Consider the following 21,267-nt stretch of genomic DNA (forward strand, 5'->3'; position numbering starts at 1 on the left):
GTGTGCAAGTTTTGTTTCTTCATGTGTTTATTTTGTAGCCTTGTCGAATTTACAAAGTAAATTACAAGAAGCAAAAAATTAAAATAGAAATGTTGTAGGCGTAAATAGTTCGAAATTAGAAATTTGTTGTAAGGTCTTATGGGACCAAACTGCTGAGCTCATCGTTCCCTAAGCTTACGCATTACTTAATCTAACTTAAACAAACTTACGCTAAGGACAACATACACACCATGTCCGAGGGAGGACTCGAAACTCCGACGGGGGGAGCCGAGGTGACCGTGACAAGGCGCCCTAGACCGCGCGGCTGCCCGGCGCGGCGTAAGTGTTTCGACTTTTAGTTCCTCAAAGGTAACAGCATTCACAGTATTCTCCCAGCTGATAATATAAACTTGTACTATGAAATAGACCAGTAAACCAACTGTCTGTGGTGATAGATATTTTTGATCGATAACGTAGATGTTGACTTTAACCAGTAAATTTGTAATTACGTATAACGTATTTGTATGAAAAAATTTTGTTAAAGAAGAGTACAGCAGCAGTGAATTTGCATGACAGGAAGCGGTGAAGGAGAAAGCTGAATCAGATTCCATATTTCACACTACTGACGTTAGTTATTCCTTTTAATTATTAATATAACTGAACCGATAGCGAAAAACTGAGGTTCAAATGGCTCTGAGCACTACGGAACTTACCATCTGAGGTCATCAGTCACCTAGAACTACTCAAACCTAACTAACCTAAGGACATCACACACATCCATGCCCGAGGCAGGATAAGAACCTGTGACCGTAACGGTCACGCGGTTCCAGACTGAAGTGCCTAGAACCGCTCGGCCACACTGGCCGGCACGAAAAACTGAGGAAGTAGTCTTTCGAGGTAATATTTGTTTCTTTCGTTACTCATCCAAATCTGAATAAAATTTATTCTTCAATGATGTCTCCTTTGCCTATATCTGTAACAAGCAGAAGGCTTTGGAATGAGCATTCGCATGTATTTACGACGCTAATGACTAAGGAGTAGTACAAAGCTACAGGCTTTGATCAGAACGTGATGTAACGCGAAAACGGAGAACAATAAGGATTATATAAATACAGTATGTGCTACAAAAACATGTACGAAATGGCTTGAGGATAGCAAAAATTTATTCTAAAGGGGGCGAGATTAACAAATTTGCAAATTCTATGTATTTGATTCTGTGAATGTGAGAAAATAGAAGGCTAAACGTGCTGACGGGAGATCAGTTTTGATTTCAGAACAGAAGAGAATTCAGTTTTCGAATTAGGTTTTTTTTTTTTTTAACACTAAACTTGTATAAGTGAACGAGCCTCAGTGCTGATCACAATTACCACAATCACGTTTGGTAACACCGCTAAATGTGCTATCAATTCGACGCATCGTTTTTTTATTGCAGTCGTTATTCGTTATTGAAGATTCCTGTTATAAACATGGAGAAAAACCAATAGTAGAAGCTTCCCGAACTTTATTAATAAACTCGTTCCCGGCCCAAAACTAGGGAAATTAGTCAGAAATCCACAAAGGAAGCGGTAAATGTCTATACGATTTTCAGAGCATAAATATGTAAGGCTTCCAATGGCAATGGCCATGATCAGTAGGGTAATAGCAAGTAGCGTTCTTGGGTGGTATTACTAATAGCGTAATAGAATTGTCATAATTATGTCTACAATTATATTTATAATTATACTTATCGCTTTGCAGGTACCACTGGCTTTCTGATGGCCCCGTCTTTATCACTCCGAATGCAGACTGCAGATGATCGTCGTCTTCCTGTCGCTTCAGTCTCCCTGAAGCTCGCTCAGCGTGATGGAAACATACACTAATTGTTAGTCATGGATGTAGGCAGCATTATGTGTGAGCGAAAATGTCAATAGTTTGCAGTTTTTGCAACTACTGTTACTGAACGTTAAAGAAACTATCAACATAGATAATGGAAATGGTCTACATTGGCATTACCTGATTTGGCAGATGTGTTATCAAGTTGATGAATGGTATGACCACCACAACGGTTCATTAGACGTGATTCGTTTCGACCTTTTTCTTCTTCCGATCTTTGGACAGGCTTGCCCATTCTGACTGATGTGGTGCTGTAGGTTAACATGTACTCTGAGTCACTAACCAACTCGTCATTTTGGGCAGCAAAAATCGTTGCCAGAGACGAAAGAAGTGATAAGTGGACAGATAAAGATCCTTTGATCCTGGTTCGAAACCAACTTTCAGAAGACTAGCCCAATACTTAATCACGGAGACACTAACATGACATTATTTGCTCCATTGTCCAGTCGACAAGACTTTGCTAATTGACTCAGTCATGCTTACTCTTTCTCGTAATCAAAGCACATCCAATTCGCATAGCTGCTTAAGCAGAAGTTTTATAATTTATAATTAAAGATTTAATAAGAGTTGTGAAGTTCCGGTTACTCAAGTGTAGAAAACGTTATTCTATGTAACTATAAACCATATGTCCGCTGTCGAACCACAAAAACAGTACGGCAGTGTACACTGCAAACAGTTCGAATTTCACTTTCTTACTCTGCTGCTAAGTGTATGTGAAATACCCCTAAACCTTTTTACCTTAATGACGCCGTTGATTCATTTCCACTTATATTGACAGGAACGATTTATTATCGGCACTCTTATTTACCTTTGTGTTACTCTGACTAACCTAACGTTACGGACAAAAACTTATTTCGAACTTCTGAAATGTGACCTTCTAACGGTAATTCCTTTGTTACTTAATTCTTTTCAGCTCACGTGTGCACACAACGAAATTCGTTCTTTATAGTGCCACCCAACTGTAGAATGCCGTTGAACTTGAAATGACCCTAGAAAATTGAAAATTGGTTAATCAAATTGTATCCCAATTCACGTCGAAATAATCTGAGATTAACGTTCACACTACGCAGCATTCCGAGTACAGCTCGATTCAGGTTCACTTTTTCGATATTTTAAGTTCAACTGCAGTATAGAACCGGCTAAATTTGACGGAATATACACAGTATTTATTCAAAACTTTTCAAATTCAGTCTTCAGATCGTTTTTCTTCATGACCGGTTTCGGGCTAGCTGACTATGTTTAGATCTATTACGAAAACAGCATCGTTAATTAATTTGTAAATTGAGCCGATTGTAATTTAATTTTTTTATCTTGTCGTATGGAAATAAAGATGAGCAACCTGGGGACTGAATTGGGACAGTTTCGCACAGGTAACGATCGCGGACGCTCCCTGATGACGAATTCGTTTGACTTTTATATACAGTATTTATTAGTATCCACTTAATCTTTTTAGGTAGGCTGCCTTAATACCGAAACTGTAACATATTTTAGTATATGCCAAGCACGAATTTTCAGGGCGTTAATGTAAGAAAGCCACAATTGGGTTGTTGACAATAGTTAATATTAGGTTCCCACAGAAAATTAAAAATAGGAACCGAATGAATTTGTAACAACTGACAAAAAAGGTTGAATAGCAAGAAAAGCAATCAGGGAAAATGTCAAGTTAATACGCCCCACATTGGAGCCACAGAGAATCTTGAAAGAACCACAGTATTTGTCATCGTGATCACCAACACTAAATCTGCGATTTAGTATAATCGTGGACAATTTTTTTCAGAAATGTTCGAGAATTTGGTAATAAATGTACCCTCCTGATCCCAAAGGGGTGCAAATGGTACCTATTGTCCCCTCTTCTTAACATCTTCGCGAACTAGCCAGTGAATGATTAACTAGAAGAAGCCAGCAGCATCAGCTAGAATAAAGCGTAGATGTTGCCAGGAGAATCAAAAATTGAAGAATTAACGACTTTAGTTAACACTGCAACAGAAAGTTTGGAGAAAGAGGAAAAGTGAGAAGTGGAAAGAGTTGAGGTTCGTACATTTATACAGCCACGGTTTAGATAGGTCTCCTAACACAAACCGCTGAAAAGAAGTAGTCCTGCAGAGCCGTAGAATCCTGTAACAAATGGGATTACTCTTCTGTAATGGCCTCATTGTTGGCAGTATTGTATGGCAAATCCCAACACTCTACCTGCCGACCAGAGGAAGCGGGAGTTTGTCGAGGGCTGAAGGTGGAAGGCTGGAGGCTGGGGGCAGAGGACTGTAGGCTGTAGGCCGGGGGCTGGGGGCTGGCGGCTAGGGGCCGGGGGCGGGAGGCGGGCAGACTGATGACCGGGGGCCGCGATGCTGGCTACGGCCACCGATGCGCCCGGCTGCCGGCCCCGCGATCAATACGGGAGGCGTGGAGTGGAGGACCTGGCTACTCCAGGGCTGGAAGCGGCCCTCGGCCTCCGGAAGGCAATGGAGGGTCTGCTCTGCACCTGAGGCCGCGCACGCCGCTACCTGCAAGTCGCTCGCTCCAAACACCTCGCATCTTCCTCACAGTGTCAGTCAATAAAGGCACAGGAGATTCTGTCAGTTACCTCAATATATTGACAACCTGCTTTCTCAGTTGTTTTATAATTTGTTTCTGATCCTGCTTTTTAATTTTTTGTTCATAACCCGTTGTATACTTCTGATTTAATCAATACAAGGATTTAATTTGAGATTGTTGGATAATAGAGGTATTAACATTCTAAAAAGTCGTGCTCGATATATACTAACTACCTAAAATGACTAAGTGTATACTAATCAATTGTTTGAAACACAATAAATATTGACATGTGGAGTAATCAGGTCTACTGCCGGATGTTTGTGTCGCTCTGGCACAATATTTCGGCCACGTAACTCGTTGCCTTCTTCAGGTGCTATCTTCAGGTAGCAGTAGACCCGATTATTCCACATGTCGAGATCTCACCGGGAAAGCCTGAAGAGTTACAATAAATATTGTTTATCAAAGCTAGATGTATTCGTCATCAGGGAGTGTCCGAAATCGCTACTTCTACATCTTCCACATAACAGTCCAAATTCAGTCTCCACATAGCATTTCTTTATACCACGTAGCACCTGCCACATATTTATAACGATTTGTGGAGATGTTCATGACATAAAGTGTATAACATTATTGCTTTCATGTCATTTGTAACGTCAGTATGAGGCGCAACCACCAGGTCATACGTACTCTTTTCCGTTCGCTGTAGCCAGCCGCGGTGGTCTCGCGGTTCTAGGCGCGCAGTACGGAACCGTGCGACAGCTACGGTCGCAGGTTCGAATCCTGCCTCGGGCAAGGATGTGTGTGATGTCCTTAGGTTAGTTAGGTTTAAGTAGTTCTAAGTGACTGATGACCACAGCTGTTAAGTCCCATAGTGCTCAGAGCCATTTGAACCGTTCGCTGTAATATGGAAGTTAACTACCACCGAATGTCAGCTCGCTGTATTACGTATCTTACCTGAAACATCTGCTGCGTTATTTCATGACGGTAGCTGGCTTGAGCCTGATATGTGAGTATTCATCGTTCCATCACACTCCAATCATCATCTATGAGTGACAAGTTAGGAGAGCAGGGAGGCGAATCAAGGATCTGAAAATCAACTACAGTGTGGGATCATGTGTTCTCCTGTTGGAATATCTCATTCTCTATACCGCTCACGAAGTGTATGACGATGCAATTTATCTCTCTTGCCACCTACCGACGAGCTTTCAGCCACCTTTTAACAATTAAAAAATCGGTCATGTTGCCCTATCGGCTCGACATCAATCGAGGAGTTGATGAGGTGTGAGTCTCCAGAATCGTTGACTTGTCTGACTTTCAACTAGTCTAACCGCCACAAACAGAAACGAGACCCATCACTGAATATACATTGGCCACTCTGTGTCCCAGTCCACTCAGACTCTTTATCTTGATAGTTGTGCTGCCTGTGCTAGGATGTCAGGGATAAGCGACAACTTGTAACTCGGCACCTCAACATATTTTCCAGTATGATGATCCCGAACATTCGTTGTGACAATCTTTATGCAATTTCTCTCCGGATACGAGCTATTGTCATCTACCTATTCGTCTGAACCAGTCGAAAAGTTACGCGATCTATCCGCTGTGTGATCCTTCCGCAATGATCCTGGTACTGTCCTTTCTACACTTTCCTCAGTCTATCTCTTTATCACTTGTTCTGTTGTGATTGTGATCTGTCACTATTATGTTCTTTTGTCACTCATGCCATCAACCATTCTCAGGGTACGGGAGCTGATGATAAGTCCCGGACGAAGCGAGTTGCGTGAACAAGGACCCTGTAGTCTTGAAACACAGTATCATAAGGGAACAAATATTCTACCCCATAAAGGACCTGATCTTCCATAACGGTCATATAACCCGTGGCAGTAATGCGACCACGCAGAGTACACATGGAAGCCCTCGAATACCACGATATGCTCCCGAAATCAACCAACGCAATGTTCCACTCCTGGTTAGTAATCACGGCCAGTACTTGAAAAGAGTGTGAAACAAGACTCATCCCACCAAATGACTTTCTTTATTCCTGCATAGTACAGTTTGTATGACGTCAGCACAACGTTTACCAATTACAAGAATTTGCATCACTGATGAATGACGTTGTAATTCCAGTTCGCCCAGCAATATTATGGAGCTTCCTTGCCGTTGTTTTATTTTTGACAGTGTTCGCGAGTTCTGCAGGGCGTTTTGCAGCTATAGTCGTTTTAATTTTCGTCAAAATCCTCTTCAACGACCGTCTGTCACGATCACTCAACACAAAGTTTCCTCCTCTTTGTGACTCAGCTGATGATTTTTTCCGCTCTCTCAGTAAGAGGTATAAATCTTCGTCACAGTGCCTTCTGAATCACTAAACACTGGCTAATTTGGATACGGAACAAATCAGCATAGGAGCACCAATAATTTTCCCAAGTTCAAAGTCACTTCCGACGTAATGCTCACACATCAACAAAGAACACTTTTTGACTACGAATGACAATTGCAACTTATTAATGACAATGCATAGGTACCATTCGTTAACAAAAACAACAGCGCAACTAGGCGATTTGTCTATCTATTCACCCGTTTACCCAACTAAAGAGCTTTTTTGCCAGTAAATGACGAGCGGTCGATACTGAGATTATGACGACTGCAGGGGAAGAATTATGTACCTTTGTACGTTTCTCAGAAGTGTTTGGCTCTAACCAGTGATATGTAGAAGTCTTTCTCTGAGATAACAGAAATTACTCTGGAATATTAAGATTTTTCTAAATCTTAAAGATATCGAAGATACAACACAGTCATCTATCCAGAAACAAATATTCCATGGATATTTGACAGCGTTTCATCAAGAAAATTTACCATTTCTGCATTTAGTCACCTATCTGTTGAAGTATTACTCCGATACATGTCAATAACCAGCATTTGAAATTGTAGCAGAAATATTATCAAAAAACAATTATATGTTGAAAACATTTTGATATAGAAGCTGTTGGAAACTAACACAACATTCACTTTCGAGAGATATGAAATTGTTAAAGCACTAAATAAACTCAGTTTATTTGCAAGGATCACAACTTGCATAGTAAAATACCTTCTTCCATTCCATGATAAACGACGGCGCAGAAGAACTCAGCATTTTACTCACTATGAAATTTTTTAACTGAAGAACCAAAAATATATTCCAAACAGCTTTCATGTATTATACAACATCCACATGCGCAGGAGGCAATATATATATATATATATATATATATATATATATATATATATATATATATATATACAAATCATTTGCAAGAACAGGAACTTTAATAATTTTGGAAATTAGTAATTGGTGTCTCTAATACACATTCCCTCATGTCATTCTACAATCACTCACAAGAGTGAAGTGTCGATAAAAGAACATAATGTGCTCGTAGATACGCTATCCTCTATGTACAACAGTCTCCCCTACGTTGTACTGTAGTTTTTTTACAGATTCGCGATTTATGGGTGTAATATACCCACTGGAAAAGTCCCTAGCAAAGTACGATAACAGACGTAAGGAAACGTCGAAAAATAATAGACTTTTTACCCCAAGTAACACATCCTCCACCTGAAAACCTAGATGCTTCCATCTCGAACCCTTCGACGTTAATATGGTTAGTTTTTATCTTGAAAGACACTGTCTCGTACTGTGACACATACAGCGTAGTATTATGTCTTACATGAAATATTTCTGCATTTCTGCGGCACTGATTTGACTACAAGATAATATATTCGCTCACAACATATTAAGATAAGAGCCATTTAACACAAAGACGACCTGTTTGTTCATTAAGCTCGACTCTGTTCAAAATTTTCATCAACCTATCGTGACGACAGACTGCAGGGCTCAGATTTTTGTTTCAAGAGTAGTATTAAGTTAATGGCTTAGAAATTTCAGTTCCCAAAGACGATGTTATCATGTGGAATATATTATACAATGTCCCTATCTTCAGGATTTTATAGTACTGTTTAATCCAAAAAGAATATCTTTCTTGTCGAAAATAGCGAATGTTGTATCTAGAGCCAAACGTGTATGGGATATGACGAGCAGATTGAAGAGGAGGGAAATGCACATCACTTTACGAAAACGCGAATCGTTGGTCTTTCATTTATAATTTGGGGCAAGTCTTTTTCAATTGCTCTAGAAGTAGTAGAGGCATCTCATGACTGTCTTTAGAAGTCCCGAATGATATTGTTCTTCACTTTCAGTGACGTTCGGACAACAGGTTGTACTTCATCAGCTGTAGGGCTCTGTCTGCGACTTGTCGCATTTACGCCACGATGTTCCAGCAGAAAAGATCGTCGGACATAAAAAATATTTTATTTTAAACACATATTCTACTGTTTTAAATAATTTGCCATACGACGATCAACAAACTTTGAGTGGTATAAAATACTGTCGAGAACGAAGTTATGCGCTTTTTTTTATTAGTATTTTTAGACACAATCACATAAATTCCTTACAGTTGTCACCGGCCTGAGTCACACACTGATCAACTTCAGAGTTCACATCAGATAGGAAGCACAGGAGAACGAAGCGTCCGCAGTATTCGTTGTATATGTTCATATCGCGAATACTTTTCTTGCCATCTGCCACGAAAATGTTCGAGACATGATTTCCATCACACCTAATACACATTAACACATATAATATGTCCAGGGGTAACACTGCTGAGTAACTTCGCGGTAAACGTGACGTACTGGACACGAGTATAGTGGTTGCATACTTTTCGCGTTCACTTATTACGAGAGAGTGCTGAAAAAATAACGACACAGAATTTTTTTGTGAAAGCTCTTAAGGATGACTCAATGACACAAACGTTACCAATATTCTACATTTTTATTCGTCATGTGTACTTATTTATTTCTCTACATAGTCATCCTGGTGATGAACACTTTTCTCCAGCGACACTCCAGTTTGTCGATACCGTCAGTATAGAATGTTTGACATTGTTGGCGAAGCTACAACCCCTCCTCTCCTGGTACAGCTGTGTTACCCGCAGTATTCTTAAGGTTTTCGAAACGTATGAAAATGAGATGGGGCCAAGTAAGGCTTCGTGGAAGGTGAACAATGACAGTGAAACCAAGGCGTCGGACTGCTGCAGATGTCGCAGCGGCCAAGTGAGGTCTGGCAGTCTCATTCTGAGGGAGAGGACCCTCCGTGTGTGGACGAAATCTTCTAACTGGAAACTCCGTTACACCAAGCTGTTTCTCACTTACCAACGAATTTACGTTTCTTACCACCATGCCACACACTACAATTCGGAGCCCTCTCGGGGCAGAGGGCTCCAAATACACTACTGACCCTTAAAATTGCTACACCAAGAAGAAATGCAGTATTAATTGGACAAATATATTATACTACAGCAGACATCCTGAGAAATCAGCACCCAGAACAAACACCTCTGGCCGTATTAACGGCCTTGATATGCCTGTACATTGAGTCAAACAGAGCTTGGATGGCGTGTACAGGTACAGCTGCCCACGCAGCTTCGGCACGATACCACAGTTCATAAAGAGTAGAGACTGGCGTATTGTGACAAGCCAGTTGCTCGGACACCATTGCCAACACGTTTTCAATTGGTGAGAGATCTGGAGAATGTGCTAACCAGGGCAGCAGTCGAACATTTTCTGTATCCAGAAAGGCCCATACATGACTTGCAACATGCGGTCGGGTATTATCCTGCTGAAATATAGGGTTTCGCAGTGATCGAATGAAGGATAGAGCCACGGGCCGTAGCACACCTGAAATGTAACGTCCACTGTTCAAAGTGCCGTCAGTGCGAACAAGAGGTGATCGAGACGTGTAACCAAAGGCACCCCATGCCATCACGCCGAGCGATACGCCAGTATGGCGATGACGAATACACGCCTCTAATGTGCGTTCACCGCGATATCGTCAAACGCGGATGCGACCATCATGATGCTGTAAACAGAACCTGGAAACATCCGAAAAAATGACGGTTTGCCATTCGTGCACCCAGGTTCGTCGTTGAGTACACCATCGCAGGCGCTCCTGTCTGTGACGCAGCGTCAAGGGTAACCCAGCCATGGTCTCCGAGATGATAGTCCATGCTGCTGCAAACGTCGTCGAACTATTCGTGCAGATGGTTGTCTTGGAAACATCCCCATATGTTGACAGGGATCGAGACGTGGCTGCACGATCTGTTACAGCCATGCGGATGAGATGCCTGTCATCTCGACTGCTATTGATACGAGGCTGGTGGGATCCAGCACGTCGCTCCGTATTACTCTCCTAAACACAGCGATTCGGTATTCTGCTAACAGTCATTGGATCTCGACCAACGCGAAGAGCAATGTCGCGATACGATAAACAGCAATCGCGGTAGGCTACAATCCGATCTTTATCAAAGTCGGAAACGTGATGGTACGCATTTCTTCTCCTTACACGAGGCATGACAACAACGTTTCACCAGGCAACGCCGGTCATCTGCAGTTTCTGTATGAGCAATCGGTTGGAAACTTTCCTCATGTAAGCATGTTGTAGGTGTCGCCACCGGTGCCAACCTTGTGTGAATGCTCTGAAAAGCTAATCATTTGCTTATGACAGCATGTACTTCCTGTCGGTTGAATTTCGAATCTGTAGCACGTCATCTTCGTGGTGTAGCAATTTTAATGGCCAGTAGTGTATTTAGACATGAAGAATAAAAATGTAGAATGTTAATAACACTTAGTTTATTTAAAAAGCCTGCAGAGTTTTCGCATAAAAAATTCGGAGGCATTACTTTCCAGCATGTCCTCGTATTTTTTTACAGCTATGTTCACGTGTCCACCCTTTGGAATATGTATCCGTTTGAAATCCGCAGCAGCGAAGGAATTACTTACGAAACAGCGTAGCAACCTATTGAACAAGATTTGGCTGGAGTTGGACTTCTCTCGAATCTGTTGTAACGTCAAGGCGGGAAATGTTTAAATGGAAAGGGCAGTTACGCTGTACAGTTTTCCATGTGACTGATTCATCCGCTTAGCGAAGCGAAAATCTAAAATTGTGCTGTTTGCAGAACCCTGTCCTACCCGTTCCTGTTTCTCTTAGAACGCCTTTACCAGTTCATCGTTATTTAAATTTTTCATAAATGGATTAATTTTTTTTAACGAGAATGAGACTGTGTAAACGAATTATTCTCAATTCATTACATTTCGAAGAGTAATCAATTAAATAAAAAGAGGATTCCAGGCTCTGCGGAGCGTTCCGCACGAAATTCAATAGCGATATTACACCACGTCACTGGTGAGCCAATTTCAGTCTATATTCCGAATTACCTCTTTATTCGAGATCAATACCTATTCAGATAAAGAGGTGCATTTTATCGTAGCGAAATGTCTGGGAGTTGTTGTTCACTACTGTATTACGAATCGGAATACTCCGTATTGTCTCCAATAAAATGAAACAGTACCGTAAGTCTATCACCGTCTACCACAGCAGCTAAGGGGCTATTCTCGAGACTTCTATGTTGCGTAGTAAAGAAACAGATCTCTGCAAATTATTTCATACGAACGCATAATAATTTGTGGGAATTTATCCATATATGTGTATCACGTTAATGTTTGAGCGTTGCCCACGATGAAGGAAGCTGGGCTTCAGAAAAAAACATAGCGCATTCGTAAGATTTGCCGTCGTAGGAAACTGTTCGACTGTGGAGAACCGTGAAAAGTGTTAAACATCCTCAGAGAAATAGGGGTACGCCATAGGGAAAACAGGGAATATACAAGTAAAGGAACCCAGATGGGGCTATGTTAATGGGAGAGCAAGACAGATGGGCTCGGATTAGAAATACGATGAAATATGATGATGTCTGTAGTGTTGGCAGAAGAGCCAACACTGTGTTTCTAGAGGAGGCCGAAATGCACGCGTTTAATTACACGCTGACTGGCGTTAGGTCTGGAACAGGACAATATCTTGAGAATTGCAAATAAAGTAAGCAGTTGATATAATACTTAACTTTAATCCACAATTGTAGAACATCTCTCTTGATGATACATGCTTCACATAATAAACATCAATTGAATACGGCGCCTTGCTAGGTCGTAGCAAATGTAGGTGAAGGCTATGCTAACTATCGTCTCGGCAAATGGGAGCGTATCGGTCAGTGTAGCTTCGCTAGCAAAGTCGGCTGTACAACTGGGGCGAGTGCCAGGACGTCTCTCTAGACCTGCCGTGTGGTGGCGCTCGGTCTGCTATCATTGACAGTGGCGACACGCGGGTCCGACGTATACTAACGGACCGCTGCCGATTTAAAGGCTACCACCTAGCAAGTGTGGTGTCTGGCGGTGACACCACAATGTCTTTCTCCTCCACCGTGCAACCTGCGTGTCGACGAAGCAATGATGCAAAGAAAAGAAAAGTATTAACCTATGTTAAATGTGGATGTTCTCTTCTGTGAAAGTGAGGAAGAATAACAGGACGTATTACATCGAAGGAAAAGTGTGTGAGCACCTAAAATGGGACCGACCGTTGTGGCCGAACGGTTCTAGGTGCTACAGTCCGGAACCGCGCACCTGATACGGTAGCAGGTTCGATTCCTGACTTGGGCATGGATGTGTGTGATGTCTTTAGGTTAGTAAAAAGCACTCCATCTTCAGGCCACAAGTGGCCTACCGGGATGATCCGACCACCGTGTCATCCCCAGTGGAGGATGCGATTAGGAGGGCCGTGGGGTCAGCACACTGCTCTCCCGTTCGTTATGATGATTTTCTTAACCGAAGCCGCTACTAATAGGTCGAGTAGGCCCTCAGTCTGCATCACGAGGCTGAGTGCACTCCGAAAAATGGCAACAGCGCATGGCGGCCTGGATGGTCTCCCATCCAAGTACTGACCACGCCCGACAGCGCTTAACTTCGGTAATCTCACGGGAACCGGTGTATCCACTGAGGCAAGGCCGTTGCCCGATGTGCTTCGGTTAGTTAGGTTTAAGTATTTCTAAGGGACTGATGACCTCAGATGTTAAGTCTCATACTGCTTAGAGCCATTTGAACCATTTTTTTAAATCTAAAATGGTCTGAGAATAAATCAAACTAATAAGGAAGTTCTAAGGAGCAACATAAATGCGATTAGCTATAAAATATTACAAAGGAGTTCATGTAGTAGACGGAGTGAAGGAATTTCGCTACCTTGTATCAAAACAGTATATGACGGACTACATTACTCCATGCCCTGAGAAATACTGCTGTGCTCGCCCAGACGTGGGATATTTTAGAATGGCGGCACTGTAAGCATTTTGTAAGATGTCACCGCAGTACACAGAAAAGGAGTTTAATGAGGCTGTGTCAGAAGTTCAAATGGCTCTGAGCACTATGGGACTCAACTGCTGAGGTCATTAGTCTGTGTCAGAAGTGTTCCGAAATAGTAGGTTAAGACCTATGGCACTTTTAGCGACGGGTGGTACCTTACTACAGCATATGGGCAACTAAAACATGACCGTAGTTAACTGAAATATCCTAATCTTTAAAATATTATTTAACATGAAGACGTGTTAGCGCAAAACACATTTGGATGAACTAATAGAAAGGATGTATACATGTTATCCGTGTAACGAATATGGAAACACGTCGCCAGTTAAGAGAATACGAATTGGGGTCGATAATCAGTGCAAGACGCAAGGTTCACAGCATGACATACACAGTTCAGTATTGGTTGGACAGAAGTGTCTAGGGTGTGTATTCAGCTCCGCAGAGACAATATTTCTACTCACACAGCCTCACGGAGTAGACGCGCGGTTCAGGGCACCTTATCACGGTCCGTGCAGCGCCCCCCGCCGGAGGTTCGAGTGCTCCCTCGGCATGGGTGTGTATGTTGTCCATAACGTAAGATAGTTTAAGTTAGATTAAGTAATGTGTAGGCTTCGGGACCGATGACCTTAGCAATTTGGTCCCATAAGACCTTACCACAAATTTCCAATTTTTCCACTTACACAGGATCACAAATGTTTGTGTTCACGTCACCTCAGCAGAGCCATTTGGGCTGATAAACAGTTTTCTGTGAATCAAATTGCCACCTATTAGAGCGTGAGGCTTCAGGAAGCCATTTCTACTACCACTGTGTGGAGATAAAGGCAACACGTATGTTTCAGCAGCCGAAGACCGTATCGTATTACATCTCCTTCAGGAGGTTTTTGGAGACTTAGTATATAATACAGTCGTGTAAGACATTACTCCTCCTACATGTGCTCAAAGAAAAAGAAATCATTGATAAACTAAAACCATACAAAACATTTCTATCTGCGATCTCGAAATCGTCAACTGGCACTGAGAATGTAGCACACTGCAATTCCCAATAATTAACCCTGCTGCGTCCTCGTGGACATATTGCAAGGCTACAACTCCTACTAAACTGTTTTATTAAAAACTAAACAGGAAATTCCCGGTGGAAGATTGTTGCTCTTCTTATAATACGGCAGGTTAAATGAAATATATACTACAACTCCCACTTAACTCTGACATTGCTCTACATGAAGTAAATAATCGAAGAAGACTACCTGTTATTCGGCATGAGTTGTAACGCAAGCTTCCATATGTACCATGGACTTTGTTACTTAAACTGGAGCATCGAAATGAGGGGACAAGTAATTAATATAACTCTTGTTTCGCTCTTAGGCGCCATATGTGCAATGTCGTCCATGTGGAAGGCAACTTTTTCAAGGCGTAAATATTCAATTGCGCTACCGTTAAAACACGAATGTACGGTTCGACTGCACAATAAAAAAATGTGCTAACCATAGACGTTCAATATACATGAAAACAGGTCAGCTATTGCATTTCGGGAGAAAAGTAATAGGATGCAGAGTGAGGGGAGACATTTGAAAGGCAACTCTGAATAAGACTGTGCAGCCGGCCTGTGGCCGACCGGTTTTAGGCGCTTCAGTCCGGAACCGTCCTGCGGGTACGGCCGCAGGTTCGAATCTTGCCTCGGGCATGGATGTGTGTGATGTCCTTAGGTTACTTATGTTTAAGTAGTTCTAAGTCTAGGTAACTGATGGAGTCAGATGTTAAGTCCCATGGTGCATTGAACCACTTTTTTAAGACTGCATCTTCCACAATTATTGATCAACCCGCATTGAATACACGACCTCACGTTAGATTTACAGTACAATTTACACAATCCAGTCACATAAATGCGACCACCGCATACGTTCGATTCAGCGTGCAATTAACTCTCATAGACGGCAGGTGGCAGCAGTAGCAGTGGAGGGTGAATGGAGTGTGTTGGGTTGACACGATAAACAGTAAAGTCGTTGTCGTAATGTAGGAATGGTGCCATTTGTCAGACTCCCAAAATGGAATGATTTTTGGATTTCGAGCGACTGTTGGAAGAATTTCCGAAACGGCTGAGTTTGCAAATCGTTTGCGTGCCACCGTGCATGTCAAAATGGCGCTATCCAAAACGCACGCCAAGGGAACAGTTCAGGAACACGAGCCATAGATGATAGGGGTGAACGACTTCTGCTGAAATGTGTACAGGCGGAAAGACGTCCAACTGCCGAGCAACTGACTGCCCGGATGAACCAAGAGGTTACCAACAGTGTCTCCTCAAAGACCGCACACCGAACGTTGATGTTGGATTTCCGCAGCAGAAACCAGGCTCACGCACTTATGCTGACAGCTGTTCATTGGCGACGAAGGCAGCAGTACCGCAACTGGGCGTTCACTGAGTGGCAACAAGTAGCCTCTGAAGATGAATCACGTTTTATGAACCGTCGGACAGTTGGCTTTCAGCGTGTACAGCGGGAAATGTATGGAAACGAACACTCTGCGACTGTCTTCAGAACGGGACCCTCTTCGTGGCATTCCCTGGGTGATCGCAAAATTGATCAACTAGTGCGTCTGTGCTTTGGACCGTGTCCACGCCTACACACAGATTATTCCTCTTCTACACGATGACCACCAGCAGCAAGGTGTCACACAGCTCGCACTGTACGTGTGTGGCTCAAATAGCATCAGGATGAGTTTACTGTACTCCAATGGCCATCAAATTCCGAGAACTTTTAGGCAACCATAAATTGTGGGACCATCTCAGTCCGACTGTTCGCACAATGGATGCTCAACCTGGCGCAGATGGCCGCGGCCCTGGAGTCGGTATGGCTTCACATCGCTGTCAGTACCCTCCAGAACCACACTGACTCTCATCTGCAGGTCTCGAAGAGGTCCTCGCTGCAGAACTCGGTTATTCTACATCTACATATATTTTCCGCTAACCACCAAGTGGTATGTGGCGGAGCGCACAATTTGCACCAAATTCACATCCCCCCCCCCCCCCCTCCCCTGTCCCACTCGCGAATCGCGCGAGGGGAAAACCAATTGTCTGAACGCCTCAGTACGACCTCTAATTTCCCTTATCTTTGAATGGTGATCAATGCGCGATTTAAAAGTGTGTGGTACTAACAAATGCTCTACCATCGTCGGCGAAGATCGGATTTCGGAATTTAGTGAGCAGCCCCATCCGTTTAGCGCGTCGTCTATCTGCAACTGTGTCCCGATTCAAACTTTATATGAGATTTGTAACGCCCTCGCGATGGCTAAATGTACCAGTCACGAATCTTGCCGCTCTTCTTTGGACCTTCTCAATCTCTTGAATCAGACCCAACTGGTAAGGGTCCCATACAGACTAAGTATATTCTAATACTGGACGAAGTAACGTATTGTAGGCGATTTCCTTTGTTGAAGGACTGCATCGCTTCAGGATTCTACCAAGAAACCGCAATCTAGAGTTCGCCTTGCCCGTTACTTGTGTAATCTGATCATTCCAATTGAGTTCATTTCGAACAGTCACACCCAGATACTTGACGGATGTTACCGCTTCCAAAGACTGGGCATTTATTTTGTACTCGTACATTAGTGGGGATTTTCGTCTTTGTTATACGCAGTAGGTTACACTGACTAATATTGAGAGGTAACTGCCAGTCATACACCACGCATTTATTTTCTACAAATCCTGATTAATTTGTTCACAACTTTCGTGTGATTCTACTTTCTTGTAGACTACAGAATCATCGGCAATCAGTCTAATGCCGCAGTCAATACTATCAACCAGATCGTTTATGTAAATAGTAAAAAGCAGTGGACCTATTACGCTGCCCTGGGGCACAACTGAAGTTACGCTTGTTTCTGTTGAAGTCACTCCATTCAGGACGACATACTGCTCTCTGTCTGTTAGAAAACTTTCTATCCAACCGCATATATCATCGGATAGACCGTAATGGCGCATTTTTGGAGCAAGCGCCAGTGAGGAACTAACGCCTTTCGAACGTCGTGAAATATGGCATCAACCTGGGAGCCGGTATCCAGAGCCTGTTGTATATCCTGCATAAAGAGGGCCAGCTGTGTCTCACATTACCGCTGTTTCCTAAAACCGTGCTAGTTTCTGCAGATGAGCTTCTCAGACTCTAGAAAGGTCACTATGTTTGAACACAAAATATGTTCCATGATTCTATAACAAATCTATGTCACTGAAATTGGCCGGTAATTATGTGCATCCGATTTTCTACACTTTTTATAGATTGTTATGACCTGTGCCTTCTTCCAGGTCCGTGGAACTTTCCGCTGTTCCAGTGATCTCTGATAGATGATGGATAAGAATTATTCGTGTTTTGGCAGGTGGCTTCAGTAACTGAATCGACAGTGCAAATAATCCCTCATTTTTAGAAGTCAGATTTAAATAAAGAATGGACGATAATTTGTCAGCAATATCGAAATATAAACATGAATCCCAGTAATACAAAGGAATAATACTTACATCGGAGCAAAAGGTCGTGCTACGTAGGGCCTTAAGTAGAAGCCAAAGCTTACCTAACTAATTTGTTACATATTCTAATTTCCGTGATATTCGAGGAAAATTATATGGATTGGGCTTCACGCTGCATAGAGTTATTTGTCCCTCTCACTACTAAGCACTCTACACGCGACATCTTGATTTACAGCACACGTGGCAGTCGAACTGTGCAGAAGTACCTACTCCAGCAACAAAGGAACACACTTCAAGCAGCGCTATCAAAACACGCCAACTCACATGCAGATTATGAGCTAGTCGGTTTAGACTCTGACTCTTACCAAACTGTGTCAAAATTTCACTGGGTTCTGTTTGAGGGGCACTACTCGAAATCATCGACCAGCTTGTACTAAGAATTAGTTAGTATCAGTATATCCATGGTGTCAAATGGTAGAAATCACAGCTTTTAAATAAGCACGAATTGTTTCTGAAGTGTAGAGACATCGGTGTCGATAGCACTTGGTCCATTTTAGTATGAACAAAGGAGAACTCAAATACATGATCACCCGCAACTACTCCTCTTAAAATTTCGACGACTTCAAATGAAAGCCATTCTGGAGGATTTAGAGTAATTAAGTAAGAATTTTGCTAACAAAAGACAACGCCGTCTCTTCCGAGACTGAGCTGTCAAAAGACGCTAGCCAGTGACGTTGTCCTGAGGATCCCTTTGTTTTAAGAGGGTGGAAACGGGTAGCTGCTTCTTTGCCAACCGTTCCAAAAGATCAGCCAACGGCGTTCGGCGTGAAAACCAGTCTGGACAGGTACTTAAGGGAAGAGGGGTGGCGTGAGGATCATGTTGCCCATTCAGGAAGAAACAAACGGGGAAATATGCGTTTTGCCAAAAAGGGTCCCTCTGAACTTCTCTCAGCGATTTAAATGATATTGGCAGATTTTGTAGGGCACGAGTAGCACTTCATCACATGTAAACAGAAAGACGCAACTCTCATCATTTTCCGATAAAACCGAGTTCGAAAATTTTTGTCGTGCTTATATGCTTCGAGTGATGGTCACTAGTATACAAGGGGCCCACATACTAGCGAATAAGTGCTTAGTTTAATAATTTCCAGGCCTCTGGAAGGAATCTCACTTTCGGTATTTTTGTTTTCGTTCCACGTAATCCTAACAACAGATATGAGTAGAACGCGACGAAATTGTGTAATGTCGCAATAATTATTGTTTCCCTTGTTTCAATGATCAGTATCATCCTGGTTCGTGCAGTGCTCCATAGGCTACACGTTATACTTTCCACAAATGTAGATACATTTCTCTAAGTAAAATTACTGTAGCAGTTTGACTGAAAGCTCTTGTGTATCGGATTGTAATATCTGATCTCCTTACGAAAATAGTAGTTCCCATTTTTTCCAGAAAAAGGAATACGAAAATAATAAATAAAATCATTAAATATTGATAATTTTTACAGTCATAATAAACTTGGTGTGGGAATAAGAAAAAAATATGTAGCGGAAGTGATATTAGATCTAGAGATCTCGCGCTTATATAAAACTAAGCGCTTACTTGCTCGGCAACGGATCCTTAATTCATGGCTACATACAAGGTGTATGAACACGCCAAAAATTTTTCAAGTGGAGTTTTTTGGAAATTATTGTGAGTTGCGTCTTGCATTTAGTGATGCCCTAGTCGTGTCCTGCACGTCCTATCAATATGTATCAAACCGGTGAGGGCAAATTCGTATGGTCCCCTTGTAAATCTCACTGGAGAATTTAGCAATTATGGCTCTACACTACCGGAAAGCACAATATAGTCTCTGTTTCCCTCGCCGGCAGATCTGAACAACAAACACCCACACATTCACACTTGCAGAAATTATTCTTTGAAAAGAAGTGCATGAGGAGAGGAAGCTGGTTATTACATAATACAAATATTGTCACACCGTCCTGACTACAGAACACAGAAAAACCATCTGTGTCGCACGTAAAGTACTCTACCAGTCAACACACTGAAGGGAAATGAAAGTTGGCTTACGCAGCCGTCTTTCAATATCAAAGCTTTTATTTCGTTTTCATATTTCTATTTCTCTCACGAAACCATCTCGACATTTAGGTACCTGCCCCTAGTACAATCTTGCTGCAGGTATTTTACGGGAGACAGTTCTTTTTCATATGGTTGGGGTAGGGCGTCTATATAGAGCTGAAGGCTGAAGTCGAGAACTCCATAGAGCTGCAGCTCTTGGTAGCCCCGTATTGATTATACGGTACCGTAAAGCTCCGGGAACTGAGACGCGCCGCGGGATTTGGAGGGAAAACACACCGCTCTCCGGAAGACGCGCAAATCTCAGTTCGAGGTGAATCTAAGAAGCGCCGACAGGTTCACCATTCCCGTGGTATCATTTTCCCCGTCTAGCCTCCGCTGCGCGAGGCCGGCCGCTGACTTCCTTGATAATACCACCTACTGAGTGAAGTGATGGACTGTCTCAACCATATCTACTTGTAGTAATTTCCATTTATTTATTCGACATTTTTTCAGAATCAGGATTCTTCCTTTTTCTGCTTTTGCATGGTCAAGTTTCGCTGAAGTTACAAGCATAATCAACTGGTTTTTATAACATTATAGTAAAGAATACACACACACACACACACATATATATATATATATATATATATATACGGTAAGGTGGGGTAAATCCGACCGGGTGAGTAAACCCGATCGCCCTCTTTTTGTGAGAAACGGCAAAGCGGAGCGATTTCGCATTAGTGTTACCATACAGATCATTCGAAATAACGAAAATGTCACCTTCACAGTTTTGCCGCATTTGACATTTAGACACTCAAAAGATAACAACTATGTTTACGATTGTTTTGATTTAATTTTGTGCCAATTGCATCACTAGATTTACCCTATTAAATAAAAAGATAGAAAACAAACGGTAAGTGATTTGGTAGTGCATTTAGTGACCTATCCAGTGTATGTATCGTTCTTGGTGGAAATTTCATGTCAATTGTTTCTATGTGTCTTAAATGAAAATGGCATGGTGGGGTAAAGACGACGGCTACATGGTGGGGTAAATCCGACCGCAAATGTTTTACCGCTTATATGTATGGAATTATTTATTTATGGAAACAAAGTGA

The 21,267-nt window shown here is 42.3% G+C and overlaps 1 pseudogene; it reads right to left on the reverse strand.

The window, feature by feature from the left end:
• Positions 1-13,188: 13,188 nt before the first annotated feature.
• On the reverse strand, positions 13,189-13,306 carry LOC126419950 (5S ribosomal RNA; annotated as a pseudogene).
• Positions 13,307-21,267: the final 7,961 nt, after the last annotated feature.

Source organism: Schistocerca serialis, chromosome 9 (assembly GCF_023864345.2).
Source record: "Schistocerca serialis cubense isolate TAMUIC-IGC-003099 chromosome 9, iqSchSeri2.2, whole genome shotgun sequence".
Classification (NCBI taxonomy): domain Eukaryota; kingdom Metazoa; phylum Arthropoda; class Insecta; order Orthoptera; family Acrididae; genus Schistocerca; species Schistocerca serialis.